Source organism: Balaenoptera ricei, chromosome 5, assembly GCF_028023285.1.
Source record: "Balaenoptera ricei isolate mBalRic1 chromosome 5, mBalRic1.hap2, whole genome shotgun sequence".
In the NCBI taxonomy this organism is placed as follows: Eukaryota; Metazoa; Chordata; class Mammalia; order Artiodactyla; family Balaenopteridae; genus Balaenoptera; species Balaenoptera ricei.
This window is the reverse complement of record NC_082643.1, coordinates 27,574,842-27,601,782: the sequence shown is the minus strand read 5'-3', so window position 1 is coordinate 27,601,782 and position 26,941 is coordinate 27,574,842. Positions and strand designations below refer to the sequence as shown.

General features: G+C 37.6%; 1 long non-coding RNA gene, 1 other non-coding gene and 1 pseudogene across 2 annotated transcripts in view; 2 read left to right on the top strand and 1 right to left on the bottom strand.

The window, feature by feature from the left end:
- Positions 1–26,941, top strand: part of LOC132365797 (uncharacterized) — a 124,192-nt gene that overhangs the window by 52,609 nt on the left and 44,642 nt on the right. The gene's annotated exons all lie outside the window — the stretch shown is intronic.
- On the bottom strand, positions 5,997–6,109 carry LOC132366847 (U2 spliceosomal RNA; annotated as a pseudogene).
- TRNAG-GCC (transfer RNA glycine (anticodon GCC)) lies at positions 10,629–10,701 on the top strand. Its single transcript has one exon. It is a non-coding gene; the product is annotated as a tRNA-Gly (tRNA).

Sequence of the window (26,941 nt, the reverse complement as noted above, 5' to 3'; positions counted from 1 at the left end):
TATCTATCATCTATCTATCTACCTATCTATCTTTGCTCAGCTTTATCTTGTTTTTTTCTCATGTTATTTATCAATTCAGTAGTGTTCTTAGTATATTCTGAATGCTAGTCTTTTGTGCTAATATGTGTTGCAAGTATCTCTTTACAGTTTGCTTTTTTACTCCCTTTCATGATAGCATTTGAGGAATTCTTAATTTCAATGTAACTGGATTTATCAACTTTTCCTTTAAAACTGTCCATTAAAGAAAATCTTTAAAAAAATCCTTTAATACCCTCAAGGTCACAGAGATATTCTCCTCTGTGATATTCTTAAAGCTTTATTTTTTGCCTTTCACATTTAGATCTGTTCTCCACTTGAAACTGGTTCAGTGGTACATTGAACTGCACAATCACTCTGCACTAAACTGCAATAGCGACTCTATCATTTATCAAATGATTGTCTATGTCTCCATTCTCTTCCACAGTTTGTCTATTCCTGTGCCCAAACCACATTGTCTTAATTACAATAACTTTACAGTAAACTTAATAATTGGTAGGGCAATTCCCTACCTTCTTCTTTCTCAAGAATTGACACTTTCACAATAATATGTCCTCTAATCCAGGAATATGATGTACATGTCAATTTATTTAGGCCATCTTTAGTATGTAGTAATATGTTTATGGCTTTCTCCATAAAAGTTTTCCACATCTTCTGTTAGATTTATCTTAGGTACATTTTCAAAATATTACTGGAAATGACATTTTTAAACGTTCATTCTATCTATTTGTTGCAGGTTTATGAAAATGCAACTCATTTTTGTATGTTGACTTTATATTTAGCTGCACTGTTAAGCTCTCGTTATTTTTAATAATTTACCCATAGATTCTTTTGCATTTTCTGTGTGTACATCCATGCCATCTGTAATAATGATAGTTTTGTTTCTCCCTTTGAAACTCTATGCTTTTACTTTTCCTCTTGAATTACGGCACTGACTAGAAGTTTCAGCATAATATTGAACACAAGTGGTGATAATGGGCACCCTTATCTCAATTCCCAATCTCAAAGGAAATATTTACAACATTTCACTGTTAAATATATTAACTGAAGAATTTTTGGAGACATTGGTTCTTCAGTACTTTGACTATTATTTCACTGTCTTCTGGCTTTTTTTTTTTTATAAATTTATTTATTTATTTTTATTTTTGGCTGCATTGGGTCTTTGTTGCCGCGCGCGGGCTTTTCTCTAGTTGTGGCGAGCAGGGGCTACTCTTCGTTGCGGTGCGCGGGCTTCTCATTGCGGTGGCTTCTCTTGCTGCAGAGCACAAGCGCGGGCTTCAGTAGTTGTGGCGTGTGGGCTCAGTAGTCATGGCTCGTGGGCTCTAGAGCGCAGGCTTAGTAGTTGTGGCGCTCGGGCTTGGTTGCTCCACGGCATGTGGGATCTTCCTGGAGCAGGGCTCAAACCCGTATCCCCTGCATTGGCAGGCGGATTCGTAAACACTGCGCCACCAGGGAAGCCCCTGGCTTTTTTTTGAAAGATGAACAATTATGTGTCTGTCTAATTTTTCAGTCCTCTGACCACTATTAAAATCCTCTCTGACTTTAGTCTTCTGCAGTTTTACTATGAAGCATCTGGTTGTAGATTTCTTTTGATTTATGCTGCTTGGATTTGTAAGACTTCTTGAATCTCTGAGTGCTGTATTTTAAGAAAATTTTAACTGTTCTGTCATCAAATATTTTCTCTGCCAAATTCTCTCTCTTATCTGTTTCTGGAAATCAAATTAGATTTATGTTAGTCTTTCTCACTCTATTCTTACTATAACTTCTCATAAATTCACTTTCACAGTTATCCTGTTTCTTTATGATGACTCCTGAATAATTTTTCCAATCTATTCCTGTTAACTAATTCTCTTTTTGATTATATGTTAAAATCTATCCATTTTGTTTTCTAAAGAATATTATATTCTTGGAGCTTCCCTGGTGGTCCATTGGTTGAGACTTTGCCTTCCAATGCAGGCGGTGCGGGTTTGATCCCTGGTTGGGGAGCTGGGATCCCACATGCCTCATGGCCAAAAAGCCAAAACATAAAACAGAAGCAGTATTGTAACAAATTCAATAAAGACTTTAAAAATGGTCCACATCAAAAAAAAATCTTTAAAAAAATATTATATTCTTAATTTTTAGAAGGCCTATTTATTCACTTTTAAATATGCTTATTCCTCTTAAAGAGTTTCTTTTTCCATGCACATATTTTCATAGTTGCCTCGCGTTTTTTTTAATTTGAAGAAATAGACAACCTACAGTTGGACCTTGCTGCTTGTTCAATCTGTCAATCTCTGACTTCTGTGTTGTTTAGATTATTTATATTTAATGTAGCTAGTAGTATGATTGAATTTAAATCTAACATCTTGCAACTGTTTTCCATCAGTTCCTTGTTCTCTTTCCCCTCTTTTACCACCTTCTTTTGGATTAATTGTGTCACATATTTCTGATTTCATTTTATTACTACCATTTGTGTTATTAGTTGCATCTCTTTAATTTTTTTAGTGGTTGCTCTAGGATTTACAATACCCATCTTTAACTTATCACAGTTTACCTTCAACTAAGATTATATTACTTCCTGTATAGTGTAATAATCTTACAGTGCTATGCTTCAAAATTTTTTTTTCTTTTAGAATCAATTTTTTAAAAAAATTTTTATTGGAGTACAGCTGGTTTACAATGTTGTGTTAGTTTCAGGTGTACAGAAAAGTGATTCAGTTATATACATATATATATATATTTTTTATTCTTTTTCAGATTCTTTTCTCATATAGGTTATCACAGAATATTGAGTAGAGTTCCCTGTGCTATACAGTAGGTTCTTGTTGGTTATCTGTCTTATATATAGTGGTGTGTGTATGTTAATCCCAAGCTCCTGATTTATCCCTCCCCTCCACATTTCCCCTTTGGTAACCATAAGTTTGTTTTCGATATCTGTAAGTCTGTTTCTGTTTGTAAATAAGTTCATTTGTATCATTTTTTAAAAAAAATTAGATTTCACATATGAGTGATATCATAAGGTATTTGTCTTTCTCTGTCTTACTGCAATTAGTATGATAATCTCCAGGTACATCCATGTTGCTGCAAAGGGCATTATTTCATTCTTATACTTCAAATTCTTTCCTCCCACTTTTGGTAGGATGTTGGTCATACATTTTACTTCTACATGTTATAAAATGCACAATACATCATCATTTTTGCTTTAGATAGTCAGGTGTTTTTCTTTTTTAAAAAGAGCTTACAAATAAGATAAAGTCTCTTTATATTGACCGTTTTAAAATTTTTTTGTTGCTCTTTATTGATTTGTGTAGGTTTAAAAACTACCACCTAATATCATATATCTTCTTCCTGAAGAATGTTCTTTAACATTCCTTGTAGTTCAGGTCTGCTGGCAGTGAATTATCTCAGCTTTTATTGTCTGAAAGAAGTCTCTATTTTCCTTTCATTTTTGAAATGTATTTTCACTGGGTATAAAATTTTGGGTTGACAGGTTGTTTTCTTTTAGTACTTTAAAGACATTGCTTCATTGTTCTGGCTTTGTGTAGTTTCTGATAGTCTGCTATAATTCTTACTTTTGTTCTTCTTTATGTAATGTTTCCTTTTTTCTCTTCTTGCCTTCAGTGTTTTCTTGCTTTTTGGTTTTCAGCAGTTTGTTTATGATATGTCTAAGTGTGTGTGTGGTGTTGGTATTTGTCCTGTTTGGGATTCTTGGAGGTTAGCTATCATCATCATTGTTATTATTATCATCATTACTCTGTTCTCTTCCTTCTTCTTTCTGTTTTTTTTTTTTTTGGCCACGCCATGGGGCTTGTGGGATCTTAGTTCCCCAACCAGGGATCAAACCTGTGCCCCCTGCGGTGGAAGCATGGAGTCCTAACCACTGGACCACCAGAGAATTCCTGTTCTCTTCCTTCTGAGACTAGTTACATATATGTTAGACTGATTCTGTCCCACAGCTCTTGGATGCTCTATTATATTTTTTCACTCTTTTTTTTCTATTTGTGTTTCAGTTTGTATAATTTCTGTTGGCCTATCTTTATGTTTGCTAAATCTTTCTTTAGTTGTATTGATTCTGCTAATAAGTCAATCAAAAGATTTTTTCATCTCTATTACTTTTTAAATTTTCTAGCATTTCCACTGGACTCTACATTTTCTACTTCTCTGCTAAAATTCCCCCATATATTCATGCATGTTATAGACCTTTTCCACTCAATCCTTTAACATGTTGATTCTAGTTATTTTGACATCCCTGACTGAGGGCTCCAACATCTGGGTCATCTCTGAGTCTGCTTCTGTTGATTCCCTAATCTCTTGACAATGGGTAGATTCTTCCCTTGTCTTTCTGTGTGACTCAAATATTTGATTGAATGTCAGACATTATGTATTGAAGAACTGTAGACACTGAGACATATATAGTCCTTATGTCTGGAAATAGGCATGCTGCTTCTTCAGTCAGGCCATTAGTGTGGGGCACTGGGTCCATCTAGTCACAGGTTGAACTAAACTTGGATTTTGTTGTTGTTGTTATCTTCAGTGCGATACAAGATTAAAATTCAGCCAGCAGTGGGTTATGGTTACCTTGTGCTCAGCATATGACCTGGCAGTGTTCCTGCTCTACCCATAGCTTCCAGTAGTCCCTTAACATTTGCACTGAAGAGGAAGTCTCTTTTTTTTCAGTGGAAGACTGTTGTTGATAGTTACTAATGGTAGGCTCCTGGTGGTAGTGGTGGGGACAAAGGTGGTTATCAGTTATCCTGATCCAGCTGTAGTCTTAGGCAAGCCTGTGACCCTGGAACTCAGAGGGTGGAACTTTCTCTGCAATTCTGCCCATATTCCCCCATGGTAGCCAAACTCTGCATTGTATTTATGGTGGTCTTACCCCTTCTCCAGTGGTAGCAGACCTCTAATTTATATCAGTACAGGAATCTGAGCCTAAGAGGTATTCCTGTGCTTTCCCCAGAAGCAGAGGGCTTTTATTTCTACCCTTCCTTCAAGCAGTAGATCTTTCATAAAGTTTTGCTGCCCCTAACAAGTGGTACAAAGCTTTTGCTCCAAAGAAAGAAGGATCTAGGGAAGCAAGCAGTCTTTTATGCATTTTTCCCCCCGCATCAGTCAATTATCATTGCACATCAGCAGGGACTTTCTCGAGTCTTCTGCCCTATGCTTAGTTTTGACCTAGTAGAAGCCTGCAGAAAAGAACTTGCAAGTGAGTGCAGATTCTCTTTGTGTCAGGGACTCCCAGTTATTCTAAACAGATTCATCAGCCTGTACTGATTTTAAGAATTTATTAAGCAATATTAGCTGATTTCTTCTTATCCACCTTTATGGCAATGACCTCTTCTACTCATGCCCTCTCAAAGGCAGAAGTCCCACTTCTCTGCAGAGGGGATTGTCACTCTCTGGAATTCAATTTACTTGGTTGTCCTGTGACCTCATCTCTCTGGTGAGTTCTAGAAAAGTTATAATTTTACTGATTATACAATTTTTTCTTGTCGTTAGAATGGGAGCAACCTTGTCTAGCAGCTTTTTACATCCTAAGTACAAGCAGAACGCTCTCACCTTTTTTTTTTTTTTTTTGAGTTTTAGCTCCTTTTATTGACTTTATTTTTTACTTTAGTTTTTTTTTGTTTTTAAAAAACAGCTTTATTGAGATATATTTCACATACCATAAAATTCATCCATTTAAATTATACAATTCATTAGTTTCTAGTATATTCACAGAGTTGCACAACCATCACCAAAATCAATTTTATAACATTTCATCATCCCAAAAAGAAACCCTGGACCATTTAGCAGCCACTCACCATTTCCCCCTAATCCATCCAGCCCCTAGCAACAACTAACCTACTTTCTATCCATGGATTTGCCTATTCTGCACATTTCACATAAATAAAACCATACAGTATGTGGCTGTCTGTGGCTGGCTTCTTTCACTTAGCATAATGTTTCCAAGGTTCATTCATGATGTAGCATGTATCAGTACTTCATTCCTTTCTAATAATATATTGTCCTCGGATAGAGGACCTATCAGATATTAAACTGATAAGAACAGATACTACTTTTGATCTTAGCCAAAAGACCGAGAAGCGATTCACCTTTCTTTAAACATATTAAATATGGTCATTTTATAATTCGTGTCTGATAATGTAGCAGTCAAGTTTCAAACAACGACCATAAATCCCTTGCTAGGAAATGCATACACACCCACACAAACGCACACACAGATCTGTTACAGGGAATTGGTTTATGCAATTTGGGGAGCTAAGTAGTCTCTGCAAGGCTGTGGTTTCTACTTTTGAATCTGGAGATTTAAGTCTACAGGGCAGGAACAGAAGATCATAAGCAGGCTGGAATTCACCAGCATGGGCTGGAATCCTAGAGGGTAGACGGATACATGTATCCATTCTTGTTGCCTCTGTCATTGGTGACAAGGGTATTCTGCAGAAGCTGGGGTCCTTTGTCACAGAACTATATACACATGCTTTACCTAGGAGTTAGAAAAGCTAAAGAAGGATGGAGGGGAAGGTAGAGCAATTGCAGGCCCTGCTGATGCTTCACATTGAAGTGAGTCAGCAAAGCAACCTGTGTGTGTGCACTACAAAATGGCTGCTGCTTCCCTCCTGCCTTCCAAATCCCAGGACCTCCCTGTAGCCTACCCTAACAGGAAGCATTCAAGAAAGGGAATTCTGGGAAAAGCACCTCAGCCTAGCCACGTTGACACATTAAGGCCACCAGAGATAACTCCACAATCTGAATTTATTATAGGACTGTTTTATGGAACATAGTGTTCCACTAGTTCTCATTCTTGGTGACTTTTTTTTCTTATGTATTTTGTTATTTTTGTCTATGAGCTATTCATTTTCCTCAGAATTTTGTTTGCAGAAATTCTCATAGGATTGGTTGAAAGTTGGATTTTTACAGTGTATTTTTATTTGCTTCTTCCAGGAACCTGGGGTTATTATCAGTAAGGGATTACTTTACAGTGAATTCTTGACTTGAGATTTTTGCACTATACAATATGTGAATTCAGATACAAACCCACAATGTGGACTGAATAGTGGATCTAAATTTTTAGCATCATTTCCCCCTTTTTTCAGTGCCATTTTCAAGGGAATTGATCTTTCTTGCAATTCTTTGGAGTTGAGAACAAGCTTACTTCCATTTCACCTTCACTAAGAATATAGCCCTCTATGTCCCAGAGTCATGTTGGGGAGGGGAGGAACTATATTTTGTAAGATTTATACATTTGCTTGTCCCTGGGTTTTATTTCATTTCCCCATTTTGGTATGAACAGAAAGACACATCTTGAAGGAAATATTTTTAAAAGCATAATTGAGAGTAAAAATATACTATACCTTAGCTCTGTGGATCTCAGGAAATGAACAATTTGGTACAATCTTCTTTCTGGATATTTAAGAGTTAACTTAGAATTTAAATATTAAAATTTGAACTATTTTAAGTGAAAATATTTCCTAACTATTTCCCTGTCATCTTTAATAGAGAATACCAAGTATAGTTTAACTTTTTTGTGCTTACTCAGAGTAATCATTTTGAGTACTCTTAAACTTCTAACCATAACAATAATCCTACAAAGCAGGTATTACTAAAATTATTCATTAAAAAAACTACAAAACATTAAACTGAAGTTTGGAGTGTACCAGGGAGTAAGAAATGATAAACACATTTCCAGGTTATAATTTTGATTATTGGTAAGATTTACAATTATAAATATTTTAGAAGATTCATTCTCTCATTTTTTTTTTAATTTAGGATATTCAGTCTTGACTTTAGTGACTGTGGAAGTGAAATACTAACAGCTTACATTTATTGAGTGCTTACTCTTTACCAGCATAATTCTAAATGCTTTAATCCTCACAAAAACTTTATGTGGTTGGTGCTGTTTTTATTTCCATTTTATGGTTCAGAAACTGAGGTACAAGGAAGTTAAGTAACTTGTTCAAGGCCACATAGTTAATATGTAAAAAAGTTGAAATATGAGCCCAGGAAGTTGGCTTCAGAGCCTAAGCCTTTAACACCACACTTAGCTGCCTTTCACAATGCTGTTCTACACAGGGAGGAGGTGGAGAGAGCTGTTCTCTGCTTCTGCAGGCAGAGAACTTATAGTTTTCTTTTCACCACCTTTCTATTGGGAAAGATTTCAAAGCTACAGAAAATTTGCAAGATGAAGATAATGAGTAACTGTGTATATTTTCCAGCTAGACTAATTTTTAATCTTTTGCTTCTTTATTTCTCTTTGAGCCATTTGTAGACATCATAATCATTCAGCCCTTAGGAGATACAGCTTGTATCTCCCACGAACAAAGATATTCTTTTATCTTATGTATGGCCCATTATCAGATTTCTGTAATTATCTGAATACTATCCTTTATAGCCTTAGTTTTTTAAAATCCAGGATCCAATGAAGAATAACTTAGTGCATTTGGTTGTTGTGCTTCTTTAGTCCCTAACTAGAGTACTATCTTGTCCTTTTTTTTTTCTTTCATGACACTGACTTTTTTTTTAAGTCCAAGCCAATTATTTTTGTAGATTGTTCTTCAATTTGGATTTAATTGCTTCCTTATGATGCAATGCAGGTAACACATTTTTGGAAGGAGTACTGTACAGGTGATGTGGGTCCTTCTCAGCAAATGACATCACGGGCACATAATGTTGGTTTGTCCCATTATTGGTAATGTTGAATTTGATCGTTGGGTTAAAGTCATTTCTGCCAGAATTCTACTAGAGGTACAAAAGCACCTGTTTTCCTTTCAAATTAATAATTAATATTGGGGTGAAACCTTGTGACTGTGTAAATATTTTTTCCCAAATAATCTTTTACCCAATAAGTTTGGCACCCATTTTTGGTTCTTGCTGAATCAGTTATTACTGTAGTGATTGTAAAAATGGGGATTTTCTACTTACATCATGCCTTTGCATTTATTAGTTGGCACTTTTATTCTGTAGACTATAACTCCTCTTCCACTTGGACTTTGTAAAGAATTTTTATCAGTGTCAATATGACCTTCATGGATCCTTTTTCTTCAACGTGTAATATCCACTTCATTCAGTATTCATTCTGATAAATGCGTGGTCTAGAATATTGCCAGAGGTTGCCCCTTCATGCAGACTCCTACAATCTTTTAACATGCCCTCATTAGTTTGGAGCATCATCATACTTTCTGGCATTTCCCTACTTTTCTATAACAAGGTGTCCCAGGCTCATGGAAGTCCTATTTAGGGTCTTCTGTCTCTGCTCATTACACAGTGCCCATTCCTAGGTTCAGATCTTTCCCAGTTTCTTCCCTCATCTTCTCTCCTTGCTTTTTCTAGTTTCCCTTGATTCTCTCATTTACTTCATCCATTGTCCTGACATAGGGGTCTTTTATATATATTACAGGCAATCAAAATGCATCATTTATGCCATAAAATCTTGGTCCAAGCTCTACTCTGAAATAGCCTCCTATCTTGTCCCCTGCTTCTATCTTGCCTCCTACAGTCCATTCTTCTAAAAGCAGCGAGAACAATCTATTAAAAACATAAATAAGATAACAGTGACTTTTCTGCTTAAAATCCTCCAGTGACATCCAACTGCACATAGAATAAAAATAAAACTTCTTCCTATGGCTACTAAATACTTCTCCGATCTTAACCTCCTACCACTCTCTTGCTTGTTCCCATGCTTTAGCCTTTGTCCATCAACACACCAAGTTTAGTGTGTTGATGGACCCCTAGCTCTCCGATTGTCTCTCTCTGGGGTGCTTGTCCTTGGATCCTTGCATCCTCATCATTTCAAGACTTAGGTTGAAGACCTTTCCTGTTCAACCATCCAAATTAACCTTGTCTGTCTTATTTACTGCCATCCCCACACCCCCACCCCCACCTTGAATGGAACTCATTATAGTTGGTAAATAAGTATTTGTTGAATCAATCAACAAGTGAATGAATGAATAAATCATATTCAGCACATCAGAATATCAGGTGTGATATGTATAGATTGAGGAAGTTTTGGGTTTTAATTTTGTTTTATTTTGCTCAATGCTCAGGTATTATCACTACTGTTGTTTTATTATTATTATTTTGTGTGTATGCAAGAATGGAGGGATCAGGGTTACTTCCAGGTTCAAATCCATTTTGAAAACCTTAGGGTTCTGGAAGGCTGTTTTTCAATAGTTAAAGTTTCACTGTTTTTTGTAGATGAAGTTAATTATATTTATGAAGAGTCTGGAAACAAGATGAGAGTTCACTCTGAAAGTACCTGGTGAGAGCTTACTCTCTTGTCAGCCATGGGCTTTGAAAGACACATGGAATGGGAGATATGGTGATAGAAAGGGGCCTTGCCTTGTGCTGCTCATGACTCAAAGGCTACTCTTTCTGCTTGTGAGACCAGTTTTGAAGAGAGGACTGTGTTACTTAATGATACTACTCATACCTCTGAAATGTTTAGAAACAAGTCTCTGTTTTAGTTATACTTAACATCGTCCATTTTCTCTGAAACAGGCTCATAGCAGAGAGTTCCCCTGAAATCACACACTACAGGTCCCAAGAAAAATAGTCTATGAGTTGTTCCTGCATAGTTTAATTCAAATCAATAATAAATAGAATTAAGGACTTCCCTGGTGGTCCAGTGGTTAAGACTCCACACTGCCAATGCAGGGGGCCCAGGTTTGATCCCTGGTCAGGGAACTAGATCCCACGTGCGTGCCACAACTAAGAGTTCACATGCCACAACTAAGGAGCCCTCATGCCGCAACTAAGACCTGGTGCAACCAAATAAATAAATAAAATAATAATAAATAGAATTAAGAATGCTGCATTTTTCAGATGAAAAAAAAATGTATAATGAAGCCTAGTACTCATATGGTGGTGGATACATATGATGGCTAATGAAATAGGAGTCAGATACTCTTTTGTCTTTGTCTCCATATTCAGTCATTTCCTATCATGTGGACAAATATTATCTGAGTTTTTAAGTTTGTTTTGGATGTTTAGCTGCCCCTAGAATTTTGTTTGGCATATCATTTTTTTTTCGTAGCCTTCCAGGTTCTTAGCTATAGATAAGTCTAGAAATAATGCTTAAAGCTTTTATTACTTCCTCAAATTACAGTGATAAGTAAGAAAAAGAAGTAATTAAAATTTAAAATTCTTTCTGAATTAAAAAAAGTGACTGCTATGCAAAATGTCATCACTCTACAGTGTGAATGTTTCTGACTCTTCTTACTACTGAGATAATTAAGAAAGAACTAGTTACTTGAAAATAAAAAAAATTTTAAAACAGTAAAAGTAATTGTCAAATAAAGCTAGCAAAGGCAAAATATAATATAGATGTGTGTGTATATATGCATATATATGTATATATATGTATACTATATACATATGTAAATATATAAATATATAAATACATATGTATATATATGTTTTCTCCAAATCCTGTATTCATGACAGAATGCTATTAATCTTGTGGCAAATTGCTCATGGGAATTATTTTAAGAGCCAATTCCTACTCTATTTCCCTGAGTAAGTGTCTGAAAAGCCAGAAAGGTTGACTCAGCCAGGGCTGGATGCAAACATCATCAACCCAGCAAATTCACTATCTAAAATAGTCTGGACAAGTTAAGTAATTTTGGCCTGAGCGCTAATGAGCTAGAGCATCCTCTGCTTGGACCACTCCCTGGTGTTAGGCTTGACGTTTAGAGCGGTCAGAAGTCACAAAGTCCTGCCTCTATGTGATGACAGCCCTGGTGATCTGCTCTCATGGAGGCCTGAGCCTCGGGTGTCTTTCTAGCAGTGAAGAGGTCTCTCCCCAATTCCTCATATTCCTAGGTCGACCCCCTTGGGATATATGCTGTGTATTTGGGAGGCATAGCTAGTGGTCAGGGAGATGTTTTGTTCCTTGCAAACCTACCTGGCCTAATATTGAGGACACAGAAATGGTAATTTAAAAATATAACCTTAGAGATCTAGATCAAATGTGGGTTCCCCCAAAGCACCTCTCCTTCTCCTCAGAGAATCTAACATAATGAAATATAATTGTCGACACCAGATCTGCAACTTCACCGCTTTATTTTCCTTCTTCTCCAACTTTCTTTTTTTATTTTATTTTATTTTTTTAATTTATTTGTGGCTGCGTTGGGTCTTCGTTGCTGCGCATGGGCTTTCTCTAGTTGTGGCGAGCGGGTCTACTTTTCGTTGTGGTGCACGGCTTCTCATTGCGGTGGCTTCTCCTGCTGCGGAGCACGGACTCTAGGCGGGCAGGCTCAGTAGTTGTGGCATGTGGACTTCAGTAGTTGTGTCTCGCAGGCTCTAGAGGGCAGGCTCAGTAGTTGTGGGGAAGGGGCCTAGTTGCTCCAAGGCATGTGGGATCTTCCCAGACCAGGGCTCGAACCTGTGTCCCCTGCACTGGAAGGCGGATTCTAAACCACCACCAGGGAAGTCCCTTCTCCAACTTTCTAGTCTAAGAATTTTCAATCCCATAGAAAAGTTGAAACAATAGGACAGCAAACACTTATTTACCCTCTCTCTAGATTCAAACATTGATACATTTTGCCACGCTGGACCATTTGAAAGTAAGTTTCAGACATCATGACCACAATTCTTCAACATGCACTTCCTGAGAACCATGGACATTCTTCCATCGTATCATTATCATGCCTAAGACAATTAACAGTAGCTCCATAACATAATCTAATATCTAGTTCATTTTCATATTTCCTCAGTTGCCACCCAAAATGGCTTTTATAGCTGTTTTTTAAAGTATCCAACAAGTTTTATGAATTGAAATTGGTGGTTAGTCTTCAGTCTTTCAAAATCTAGACCAGTACCCTCCCTAAATCCTTTATTACTCATAACATTTATTTTTATAATGGTGCAAAACTGTATCTTTCTGGCAAAAAGATCTGCAGTACCTACATTACTTTTTTAAAGAAATTCATATTTACTCAAATATATATTTACTATACCTTTTAAATCATATTTGTCTTTGTTTATACTATGTTATTTTATATTCTCATAAGTAGCTTTATAATAGCCTTTAGTTGTTTTATGCTTATGTATTCTTCCCCTATTTCATAACTCATTTAAAACCTTATTTTTCAGGTATTCTCATGTATAGTTGCAGGTAGTATATATTGAAGTCATCTTTTTGGAGGGCAATTTTGAAAGCATCTATCAACATTTAAAATATATATATATATACATACATATATATATATATACCCTTGACTAACAATTCTGTACCTAGGAATTTATCCAAAAGAAATATTTGTACAAATGAATAAGGATCTATGTATAAGAATAATCATTGTAACAGTCTTTGTAATAGCCCCAAATTATCAACAATATAAAGGTAAATTCAGAAGATGCTGATTGAATCTTGGTAAATCCATAATATGGAAAACTCCTCAGCTGAGTAAAATGAAGTAGATCTCAAAATACCCATGATAATAAGATATTCATGAACTATTAAGTGGCATATTGCCTAATCCTATTTTGTTTAAAATGTTTTATATATGCATATATATTTTGCATGTTTAATGGGTACATAGATATGTATTTATGTATGTTATATACATTTGTATATGTATGGGAAAATGACTTGAAGGTAAAAGTAATAGTAAAAGTAATTGTGTATACTTCAGATTAAGTTTTCTTTAAGAAACTTAAAATTTGTTTTTTTAGCTGTGGGTTTTGAGAGATGGGAAAAGGAGAATTCTCTTTTTACTTTGTAAATTTCTTAATATGTTATATTTTGCAACGAGAGAGTATTGCTTTTATAACGAAAAATATAACAAAGGTTTTAAACTTTCATCATGTCAAAATAAATTATATCATATGTCAAAATAATTTTCTGCGAATTTAGAGATAAATGTAAAAATCCAATCTTTTAAAAAAAAATAGAGACTTTTTATAAATTTTATACTTCCATGTGTAAACCACTAGCCCCTCTAAATAAAACCTCTGTGCTTATTTATATAGTTTTCAATGTTTGGTTAAGAAGTTTTTCTGAAGCAAAGTAAGCAATAGTTAGTTTTTAAGAGAATTTCAAAAACAACATGAAAAAGTGCTGATGACTCGTTGTATCATAAGGACATCTTTGCTAATGTTTTAAAAAGTCGAGAAGAAGGAAAGGAGGGTCTTGGCAGATTGTTTTCCATTAGAACATCATAAAGCAGGAAAGGTGTAGAAGAGAGCCACTGTCAGGGAGACTGGGGCTAGGGCCAAAGGCAGGAGGAATATTTGGAATGCAGGTTATTGTGCTACCAAGTAGTTTCTTCCTTTTTCTGTCTGGCCACGTGCAAGAGCCTCAAGGGAGATGTGAATAGAATAGCCGTTAAAAGGAACATCTGGTAGACCAGCCACCTTCTCAGGCCTGCCAGCCTGTATCACAGGGTAAAGGAAAGAGGCCATGGTCGGGAGGAAAGTGCTGTGGCTTTTGCCACCACCCTGACACTGAAAAGCCCTGAGAGGGCCTAACGTGGAAAGAAAACTCAAGGTCAGTTAGGGAGAAACAAACCTGGAAAAGGTAATTAGATTTCAGCCAAGCAGTTATTAACAAGGAAGGAAAACTGAGAAAAGATCTTGGTTGCCTGCATTCTTTAACTGTTATGCTGATTTTGCTTTCAATATAAATTTGGCATTTGGAAAAAACAGTTCATCTTTATCCCTAGATTTTTTTTTTTTTTCCTAAATGAAGAGCTCTATTTTGTTATGGTGATGGTTTTTAGAAACATAATTGAGAGGAAGACTATACTAAGATCTTCATCGCAGTAACCACACCTGTGAATGGCCTCATCTTGAAAACCATGCGATCACAGTTCGACCATAATTCCTATTACAGATGATCTGGCTTAGGGTGGGCCAAAGACATTCCCTCTGATTTCTAATTTCCTCTTAAATTGTACCAGGCTGATTGAATGAAGTAGCCAACACCCAAACTGTTCTAATCACACCTATATTTTGGGCAAAGCCATCAAAAGATGTGTAGATTACCCTCCCATCCTATTTCTTCCAATTCTCCTGGGCCCCATGTACACACACAATCAGGACTCTTCCTGCAATCAGGCAGCAGGAGATGGAGTGGTGAGGGGAGGCTCTGAATCAACAGGCAGTAGAGCTGCGCCCAGTCTGGTTGCTATTTGCAGGAGGGACAAGAAGCAGAGTTAATTCTAGGCAAAGATTGCCATGTGCAGAGCCTGGTGTGTCTGAGTCAGCCTGCAACTTGCTTGGCTCCCACTGTATGTGTTCTCTGTGTGTTTTGTGTGTGTGTGTGTGTGTGTGTGTACAGTTACTAAAGGTCTCAGGAAATTACAGAGTACTAATCATTTACAACTAGAGATTGTATAAGGTAGACTCGGTTTTATCACTGCCTCTTTTGCTTTCTAAAGTTTGGACCAGCCTTCCTTAGGTCTGCCCTCTGCTAGTCTGTTGCAGTTTCCCAAAGGTTGGCTGCTGCTGAGCAGACTGCCAGCTCAAACTGTAGGAACCCCTCGTGCTCTCTAGGCCACTCAGTCTCCAGCTGACCTAGGCTATGCATTCTGTCCCAAAGCGGTACACCCTGCCCCCTCTGCCTGAGAGTATGGTGCTAACTCTTAGGTTACGTTCAAAATTCACATGCTGTATTCTGTACCTTTTTTTCAGTCACTTTTTGTTTTCCTGAACACTTGAGCAGCTTTTTGTACTGCAGTGCAGCTTGGTTAAAGAAAGGTGTCATTCTTTTTTTTTTTTTTTAAATAAATTTATTTATTTATTTTTGGCTGTGTTGGGTCTTCGTTTCTGTGCGAGGGCTTTCTCTAGTTGCGGCAAGCGGGGGCCACTCTTCATCGCGGTGCGCGGGCCTTTCACTGTCGCGGCCTCTCTTGTTGCGGGGCACAGCCTCCAGACGCGCAGGCTCAGTAGTTGTGGCTCACGGGCCCAGTTGCTCCGCGGCATGTGGGATCGTCCCAGACCAGGGCTCGAACCCGTGTCCCCTGCATTGGCAGGCAGATTCTCAACCACTGCGCCACCAGGGAAGCCCCTAAAGGTGTCATTCTTTAACTTTATTCCCTCCTGGTCTGGCTGAAAGGAATGGTAGAAGATTGATTCCTGCTTCTTCTTGTAAACCAGCACTTTTTTCTGTAGCTGAGGCCTCTAATCAGCATGTTAACAATACCCCCTAAATTTACATAATGTATGCATGATACAGTTTCTCCATATCCTTGTCAGCATTTGATGTTGTCACTATTTTTTATTTTAGTTGTTCTGGTAGCTATGTAGTGATAGCTCATTGTGGTTTTAATTCATGTTCCCCTCATAGCTAATGATGTTGAGCCTCTTTTCATGTGTTTATTTGCCATCTATATATCCTCTTCAGTGAAATGTCTGTTCTTGTTTTTTGTCCATTTCCTAGTTGGGTGTTTTTTTTTCCTGTTGAGTTTTGAGAATTCCTTATGTATCCTAGATACGAGTCCTTTGTTGGATATGTACTTTGCAAATATTTTTCCAACTCCATAACTTGTCTGTTCATCTTCTTCAAATGGGTTTTTACAGAACAAATTTTTAAATTTCATGAGGTCCACAGAAAACTACTAGAGCTAATCAATGAATTTGGTAAAGTAGCAGGATACAAAATTAATGCACAGAAATCTCTTGCATTCCTATCCACTAATGATGAAACATCTGAAAGAGAAATTAAGGAAACACTCCCATTTACCATTGCAAGAAAAAGAATAAAATACCTAGGAATAAACCTACCTAAGGAGACAAAAGACCTGTATGCAGAAAACTATAAGACACTGATGAAAGAAATTAAAGACGATACAAACAGATGGAGAGATATACCATGTTCTTGGACTGGAAGAAACAACACTGTGAAAATGACTATACTACCCAAAGCAATCTACAGATTCAATGCAATCCCTCTCAAATTACCAATGACATTTTTCACAGAACTAGAACAAAAAATTTCATGATTTGTATAGAAACACAAAAGACCCTGAATAGCCAAAGCAATCTTGAGAGAGAAAAATGGAGCTGGAGGAAACAGACTTCCTGACTTCAGACTATACTACAAAGCTACAGTAATCGAGACAGCATGGTACTGGCACAAAAATAGAAATATAGGTCAATGGAACAGGATAGAAAGCCCAGAGATAAACCCACGCACATACGATCACCTTATCTTTGATAAAGGAGGCAAGAATATACAATGGAGAAGACAGCCTCTTCCATAAGTGGTGCTGGGAAAACTGGACAGCTACATGTAAAAGAATGAAATTAGAACACTCCCTGACACCATACACAAAAATAAACTCAAAATGGATTAAAGACTTAAATGTAAGGCCAGACACTATAAAAGTCTTAGAGGAAAGCATAGGCAGAACACTCTATGACATAAATCACAGCAAGATCCTTTTTGACCCACCTCCTAGAGAAATGGAAATAAAAACAAAAATAAACAAATGGGACCTAATGAAACTGAAAAGCTTTTGCACAGCAAAGGAAACCATAAACAAGGTGAAAAGACAACCCTCAGAATGGGAGAAAATATTTGCAAACGAAGCAACTGACAAAGGATTAATCTCCAAAATATACAAGCAGCTCATGCAGCTCAATATCAAAAAAACAAACAACCCAATCCAAAAAAGGGCAGAAGACCTAAATAGACATTTCTGCAAAGAAGATATACAGATTGGCAACAAACACATGAAAGGATGCTCAACATCACTAATCATTAGAGAAATGCAAATCAAAACTACGATGAGGTATCACTTCACACCAGTCAGAATGGCCATCATCAAAAAATCTAGAAACAATAAATGCTAGAGAGGGTGTGGAGAAAAGGGAACCCTCTTGCACTGTTGGTGGGAATGTAAACTGATACAGCCACTATGGAGAACAGTCTGGAGCTTCCTTAAAAAACTAAAAATAGAACTACCATATGACCAGCAATCCCACTACTGGGCATATACCCTGAGAAAACCATAATTCAAGAAGAGTCAAGTACCACAGTGTTCACTGCAGCACTGTTTACAACAGCCAGGACATGGAAGCAACCTAAGTGTCCATCAACAGATGAATGGATAAAGAAGATGTGGCACATATATACAATGGAATATTACTCAACCATAAAAAGAAATGAAATTGAGTTATTTGTAGTGAGGTGGATGGACCTAGAGACTGTCATACAGAGTGAAGTAAGTCAGAAAGAGAAAAACAAATACTGTATGCTAACACATATATATGGAATCTAAAAAAAAAGGTTCTGATGAACCTAGGGCAGGACAGGAATAAAGACGCAGACGTAGAGAATGGACTTGAGGACACAGGGAGGGGAAAGGGTAAACTGGGACGAAGTGAGAGAGTAGCATTGACATATATACACTACCAAATGTAAAATAGCTAGTGGGAAGCAGCTGCATAGCGCAGATCAGCTTGGTGCTTTGTGACCACCTAGAGGGGTGGGATAGGGAGGGTGGGAGGGAGATGCAAGAGGGAGGGGATGTGGGGATATATGTATACATACAGCTGATTCATTTTGTTATACAGCAGAAATTAACACAACATTGTAAAGCAGTTATATTCCAATAAAGATGTTAAAAAAATTTTTCATGAGGTCCAGCTTACCAGTTTTTTTCTATATTGGATTGTGCTTTTGGTGTCAAGTCTAAGAACTGTTGGCTTAGCCCTACATCCTGAAGATTTTCCTCTGTGTAGACTTGCATTTTTCACCAAACTTGGGACTTTTTCAGCCATTATTTCTTCAAGTGCTCTTTCAGCTCTACAATCTTTCTCTGGTCCCTATGCAAATACAATAGTAAGAATGTTGATTTTTTTGTTATTGTCCCACAGGCAGTTGTCTCAAGTTCACTGCTTCTGTCCTTTGTCATCTTTATTCTACTACTGAGCACATACAGTGGGTTTTTAAATTTGTATTTTTCAGTTCTATAATTTCTATTTGTTTTTTTTTAAAAAAACTTCTGTTTCTTTGCAGAGGTTTTCTATTGTTTTCATTTATTTCAAGAGAATTTGTTATTGATGAAGCACTTTTATGATTCTGTTTTAAAATCCTTGTCAGGTAATTCCTACCTTTGATTTGTCGTGGTGTTGGCATCAGCTGATTGGCTTTTCTTATTCGAGTTGTAACTTTCTTCGTTCTTGGTATGATGGTGATTCTCAACTGTATTCTGGACATTTTGCCAATTATGTTGGCAATACTCTGGGTCCCATTTAAAGCTTTTATTTTAGCAGGCATTCACCCTGTTCAGGTTTGGCATGCAGCTCCTGACCTACTTTTGTGGCTGTGATTCCAATGGCAGTTTAATTCCTAGAGCCTTTGTGGTGTTGTGTTAGTGGGTGTGGTTTATCAGTGCCTGTGTCTCCCTGTGCTCCCAGCTGGTGCTGGCTAAGCAGGTGGAGGCTGGTCCCCAGGCCTGGGTGCTTGGGCGAGACTTGGTGAGGAGGGGTGTGGTAGGATGCCCCTGTCAGTGTCCCCTGGCTGCTCCTGGGCAAAGGAGAGTTTTGGGCCCATGGGAACAAAGAGGCTTCTTGGACCAGGCAGCTTGCTGTCGCCAGGTCTTTTCTCCTATGTCTGCCCACTCGCCTCAGTTTCTCTTGGCAGAAAAGATGTCTCAGGCCCTGCAAGAAGGAAAGTGCGTGCCCTAGCTCAGGGCTCCCAGTTCATCCCCCTTGCCTGTGGGGTTGGGTTTGCCTGATGCTGTCAGAGGGACTCCTGTTCAATATGGGAGAAGAGTGAGCCCACCTGTGCTGCCTTCCTTTCCTAGGTGGGGAGCTGGGAAGCAACATGTCTGGTGACCTTCTGTTGGGTAGATGGCTGGTGCACAATGTCCTACCACCGTGCCGTTCCTCTCCTCCTGGGGTCCCAGACCAGCTCACCTTCTTCTCACCACTTCTCAGAGTTCTCCTCTGGATGCCTTGCATGCCATTTCCAGAGTGTATAGTTGACCAGGAGAAAAATGACTCTGTGCCGTTGGGTCCAGACTGGAAGTCCGTGTTTGTGTGTTTTATGACTTCTGTTGTCTTCCTTCAAGATGCTAGGCTGGGGTATGGAGGGAAGAAAGCTGTCTGATGCAACAAACACACATTAATTAAAGTAAAGGAAGAGTTACTTCTCATTGGCTTAGAATTTAATAATTCTTATAAATTTATTTCCTGAAGATTGTCCCTTCATTTGCCTCAAAACATTATTTTCCCCAAGCAACCTTTTTCTTGTCCTTGCCTAGGTTTGTACAACTGGCAGAACACTCTTTGTGCTCACAATATCTTAGAAAACTACAGGATGTGCTGAGCAGTGAGAATTTGCCTTTCTGTCTTGTCCAAATTTACCTTTATCCAAGCTGCAGACAGAGTTTCTAGGAAGCAACAGCAACCTCAGTACTTACCAGATTTAACTGTCCCCAAACTCTAAAGTAACTACAGATCTCATAGTTATAAGATAATATACATGTAATAGGTCGTCCAATAACTATCAGCTGAATGAATGATTCATAATTTCAATTTACATTTTTTATTTTCTTAGATTCTCATCTGAATCCCCATTTTTCTTAAGATAATCATTTATTCATAATTTGACTGAATGTGTGTTGAAACTAGGTTGAATGCTCTGGTTGTGTGTTTCCATAGTTTCCTGCACTTCCCTTCATGCAAGAGATATCTTCTGGTCCGGTTCATCGAGCTTTTCATGAATGATGGAGCTTATACTCGTGTTCACATAAGCAAACGACTGACTTTAGGAATATGTAAAAAGACATTCATTAAAAGGAACAATCAGCAAAGGTGGGGAGTTGGGGAGCTAGAGTTCCCTCCTCCTCACCCCAAAGCCTCGAGATATCTTGGGGCCCCTCCAGTTTAGTGCATGTATAATCTGGAGGCGAGGCTCGCATGATTCTTCTCAATGACTAGGAACTGACATCTGAACTTACTCAGCTTCCCAAGAATTCATATTCAACCGCCAATGGAATGCTACTGAACAAACCACACTTCATTTTACCTGTGGAATACCACCCTTGGGGTATTCATGATGCAGGCATCGAAATGAACCCTCGCTGCACACCTCAAGTCCAATCACAGGATGCATGGCATTTTGCTGTTATTGCTTATTCAATCATATCTCATATCCATCTAGACTCTAAGCAATGGGTGAAGAGAACTGTGCTAATTTTGCTATCCATTTTCTCTCCAGTAGCTAACACAATGCCTGACACACAGTGGGTGTTCTTATTTAATAATTAACTGTTCCACTGTCGGTTCTCTACGGTGTACTCTTCTAATAGTGAGTAAACCAAGTTCCTTCTCTTACGAAGCTTACTTTCTAGTGGGAAAGATAGGCCATAAACAAACTATTAGGTATAAAATAAGCTACAATGATGTATTGTACAGCACAGGGAATATAGCAAATATTTTATAAGAAGACCCTTAAATAGAGTATAACCTTTAAAAATTGTGAATCACTATATTGTACACCTATAACATATAGTATTATACATCAACTATATTTCAATTTTAAAAAGTAAATAAATAATAAAAAAGTAAAAAAATAATAATAATTAACTATTCCAGACACTGGTAGGGGTGAGAAGGAGTCCAAAATGTGGAAGAACTGGTTGTTTCCCCAAGAACTTAGAACTTGGTGAGGAAGATTCATGGGGAAATAACTAACGGTGGTATAAGTCATTCAAATAAATGCTAGGAAGAGATTAAAATGATCAGCCCTGGTAGTCACCATCACAGGGAAGTTAATTACCAATTTATGGGATCAAGGAAGGCTTTACACAGGAAGTGGTTTTCAGCTCATCTGGAAATAATGCAGTCTGGTAGATGTAAATACCTTCTCCAGAGTGCATCCCCCTTTTCCTGACTTCTATTCTTTTTCCTCAAAGGAGAAAATTTCTCAAAGTCTTCCTGTTACTAAGGGTCTACTTCCTGAGGAAAGTCCTGAATGGCATTCAGTGATTTAAAAAGAACCTCTGTGGGATAATAGTAGATCCAGATCTGGGTGCTAAGTCTGGAGCGAAAATATTAACCAAATTTTCAACCCAAATACTATTCCAGGGCTGTTGGGAGTCACTTTGTTTTGGTTTAAGCAGTTTGGTTTTGGCTCATAAGTAATCTCAGATGGTAAGAGCATTTCTAATTAGGTCTTAGTCCTGCTGACTGTAATTCATTTAAGGGTGTGAACATTTTTTTTTTCTTAATTGGATTCATAGCATTACTGATTTCTCCAATGACCAAGAGAAATTGTATAAACTTTGGTAATTGGATTTTCCAACTGAAGGGCTATTAACTCTCTCAAGAAGAGAGAATATATAACAAATCCAATTCAACTCTGTTATTTTCTTATAAAAAGACTACACATTTTCATAAAATATTTTGCTAAAATATCGTCAAGTGTCTTGGGGCTGCCTCACTGATTTTTCACCAGGAACTTGATTGAAAAGGTGGGAAAGAGGCAAATCATATTGCTTTTCTTTAAATGATTTCTTCAACACAGAAAGGTTAGGTGACTTGCTGTTTATCACACAGCAGACCAGGAGCAGAGTCGCTGACTGTATCTTATATGATGTGCTTATTTTGTGGCTAGAAAAAAGATTTTAAAACCTTTGCCCCTAATAATAGTTAGGGTGTTCACTAATGACTCAGAAAATGAGGGTGTGGGACTAGGAATGAAGGAGTTAAAAATGAACATCTTGAGGACTTCCCTGGCAGTCCAGTGGTTGAGATTCTGTGCTTCAAATGCAGGGGGTACAGGTTCAAAACTAAGCCCACGTGCCTTGTGGCACAAACCAAAAAAAAAAGGAAAAAAAAAAATGAACACCTTGAGGAAGGCAGGAGAAGGTGGAGAAATTGAAGTTGAAGGCTGTCTGAGGAAAGCAGGATTTCTGGATGCAATCTCTAAGGCCACACGATTGGCCCTTGCCACCAGAATGGTGGGATATAAACATCGGAAGAGGCTGTGACCCTGGGGTCAGGGGTAGCCAAGAAAGAGCTGTGGCAGAGCTGACTACATGAAGTTTGGTTGGATGAATTAAACATTTCCAGGCCTTTCCTTCCTCTACATGAAGTAGTTTATATCCCATTATCTTCAACAAAGCTTATTGGGGTCAAAACATTTATTGTCTCTACCTCACAATTAGCTCTCATCTTCTCCCCATCGTGCTATTTGCATGGGCTTCTCCTCAAATAGATTATAGTCTCTTCAGGGGTGAGGACCAAAGCTTATAGATTGTATCCCTGCAGGGTCCTGTACAATTCCTTCTACAAGTTAGGAAGTCAGTAAATACCTTTTGATGGTATTTCATTTAACGTAGATGTAAGGGATGTCCATCATGTTTATCTCCAGGTCAAGACAATTCCCATTTTTTTTGAGGACTGATGTTCTCCTCTTTTGCACCTGAGAATCATCAGAGGTGGCACCAGAGCCGTGCCTTCACTTTGAGATTCTCCCTGATAGGTCAAGCAGAGCCAATGAGTCTTTCTCTTAGACCTTTGGCATTTGAGAGAAGGAGGAAAACAACATTAGAGTTTCCTGCCAATGGTAACCCATTATCAGAAGAAAGCAAGGTCCACAAACTCCCTGGTCCCTGTATGAGGCACACACTCTGGCCGTTCATCAAGAGGCATAGTTTCCATTCTTATCCACGATCAAACACCACAATTTCCCTCCGTTGTCAGCTGACGATTCCTCAAGCTCATGAAAAATGAGATTCCAGTCTAGGGATGATCATAAACCTATTAATGCTGTTCTATCCAATGATAATCATAAACTCAGTTCTGTCTAATGAGACATAGTAGGAAGTCTCCTGAGGGTCTTCTATAAAATATTTATTGCTACTTGAGAAAAAGAGAAAGAATAATAAGTTTCTCTCTGCCATTGCCACCATCCTCACCCCCTGCTTCCTGCCTTTAAATCGAGAGCCTGGTGTTAAGGCAGCTATCTTGTGACCATGAGGCAACCAAGTACAAGAATGACTGGCACACAGAGGCTGGTAAAATAAAAGGATGGAAAGGATCTGGCTCCTTGATGACATTGTTAAGTGGCAGAACCAGCCCTGGAATATCTGGAATGTTATTTTGTCGGAGAATTAAATGTCTTTTTTCTAAAGCCACTCAGTCAGATTTTGGTTATTTGCAATAAAATGTATCCTAAGGTTAGACCATCTGACCCAGATCTTCCTTGAATTTCATTAGATTCACTAGTATACTTCCTATAGATTCTTTTCCCCCTTTGGGTAACCAGAGTAAATTTCTATTTTGTACAACCAAAGAAGCATTAACTTCTTATGTTGGCTTATTAACTTATTACATAGGCTTTTCACAAAATATTTGAGGGTTGTTTTTTTTTTTATATCATAGGAGGAAGTCAGGAAAAATGATCATCCAAATGTAGAGAGTATTTGTTTCCTCTGCTTCCTTGAGTATTCCTCTGCATTTTGACTTAACTCTGGATGAAAGCAACAATCAACTCAAAAAGTACTGTTGCTATTATACTCTTAGCTTTGAGAGAGAATTGCAAAAGAGAGATGAGAGAATTCAAGCATAGCTTAAACAAAGGTAGATGCTTTTGCTGGTAACCTAGGGAATGTAATTCGAACTTAACATTTTATGTCACCTGAGGTGAGAGTAAAGTTTAGATAAAAATATGTAACGAAGAGCATTTCAAATTGGTATATCTCCTTTTTAAAGAGAAGAGATAACATTTAGTGAAAGCTGCAAAGATGTTCATGTCCTTTGACCAAGTAATTCTATGCTAGAGAATTTTTCCTAAGGAAATATTTTGACAGATGTAGGACAGATGTTTCTATCTGTAATATGAAAAAAAAACACTGAAAAAGAAAAACATTAAATATTCAACAATAAGAAGATAATGTAGTTAATTACAATATATCAACTAGAGGGCCTACAATCCAACCATTAGATATAATAATGATGTAAGCAAGGTAAGAATATAGAAAATGTTTGTCATTTTTTTTAAAAGCACAATACCTAGTGATATGTAAACTATGATTGTAATTATAGCTAAGATCTGGAAGGAATATAAAAAAATGAAAAAATAATTTTTGGAGTTAGGTGGAATTGAGAGTAATTCCTTTCATTTTTTCAATGTTATTCCAATGTGTTTTATTCTTTTATTTTTTTTCAGTGTTATTCCAATGTGTTTTATCCTTCATGCCAAGCATTGTGTCATGCCAAGATCATCACCTGTGCATAGAAAAAAAGTTTTCCCTCACTCCAAACCTCATGTGGACTTAAAAATTTGCTTGTTTTATGTTCTTATGCTGAATAATCTGAGCGATGGAAAACTCTTGAGGAGTCTATAGCTGAGAACTGACAGGACCACCATCACAAGGGACATGAATGTTCAGAAAAAGTTCTCCAAGGCCTTAGCAGGATTGATGATATATGGTCTAAGGGGTATCAGAGTGGCCTACATTCTTCCTGATCCATAATTTCTCCCTGTGGTCTACTGGGTGGCTATTGATCTCTTATCCTTGGCAAGTTTCCTGAGCCTAAGAAGTTCTCTCCTAGGCCTTCTGAAGTTCATTCATGTGGCTGAGGTTTTTTTCAAGGGCGTACCACATATAGTGCCTGGAAAAGATCTCAATAAAATAGTTCCTCCTACTAGAATTTAAGTCGTTCTTCCTACCAGAATTTAATAGGCCTTTTCTTGAAAAGAATGTAATTGGTATAATAGCAACACTTAGAAAATAGTTTCATTTGTCCTTTCTGATAGGAAGTACTGACATATAATGAGTGTGGGCAGGGCAGGGCTGGGCTGAGATGACCTGGGAGTGAACACATTAAATTCTACTTCCATTATTTATTTGTATCTCTAAATAAGATAAGAAAACACTCCATAACAACGGCCATGTTCAGTGATAAGAATGGACCCCTGTTAGAAGGAACCATGCCTTCAGCAGAGATGAATACCACCCTGGAGAGAAACCTTGGTCTTATGAGTAAGAAGTCTGGCTTCCCAGCCACAAGAAAGTAAATTGCCTTTGGGGGCTGTGAGACAGAGCAGTGTCCATATAGAAACATATGTCTGAGGTATAGTGGTTCTTGGTGTTTGGAAATGTGAGGGAGAATTTGTGATGTCAGAATAACTGGGAGATATTACTCAATTTAGTGAGCAAGGGCGAGGAATACTAATCTCCTACAGTGTTGTAGACTGTCTTGAACACTGAAGAATTGTCCTCCATAAAATTTCAATAATGCTTCTGTAAGAAAACACTAGAAATTTAAAGCTGGGAAGCATCGTGAAGTTATCAAAAATTGAAAGAGTAGGGGGACTATAGAAGAAAAGCGTATTTCTCTGAGTGTTGAGTTTTGTTTTGATGGTAATGATTCAACGATTCAGGAATGCATCTAGTATATTAGGAAAGGCTTTATTGGAGATCCTTATACATCATTGTCCCAGGAAAAACCAGCTGCTTTGGAATTCTCCAGTTAGATGTTTTATGAAGGTGGTGACACTGAGAGATTTATTTGAGAGAGGAGCTTAAAAATCAGGTTTTGAAAATATACCTGCTGGAATTTTTACCAACCTTTATCATTTTTCTAGGTTTTATAATTTCACCTAGGCTTCTGGGGTGGAAAATCTGATGACAGAGAATATTCGTCAATGAGATAAAGAAAAAATATGTTTACTTATATCTTTCATTTTGAGCCTAACTCTTACTGAAAATGATGCAATAGTTTTTTGGCCTCATATATATTTTTTCTAATCTGGGGAGAGTTCAGTTTGTGCCAATATGTTTAGCCATGCAGCATGATAGACTTTTAATTAAAACTATCACATGATGAGCTTATTGAACATAGGAAGTCTCTGTAATACATTCATCTATAAGCTTCATGCAAAGGTCTTCCTGCAGTCACACAACTTCAGTTATGTTGGGTTAACCTGTAGTTTTAGGGTTTAACTAAGCCTTTTAAT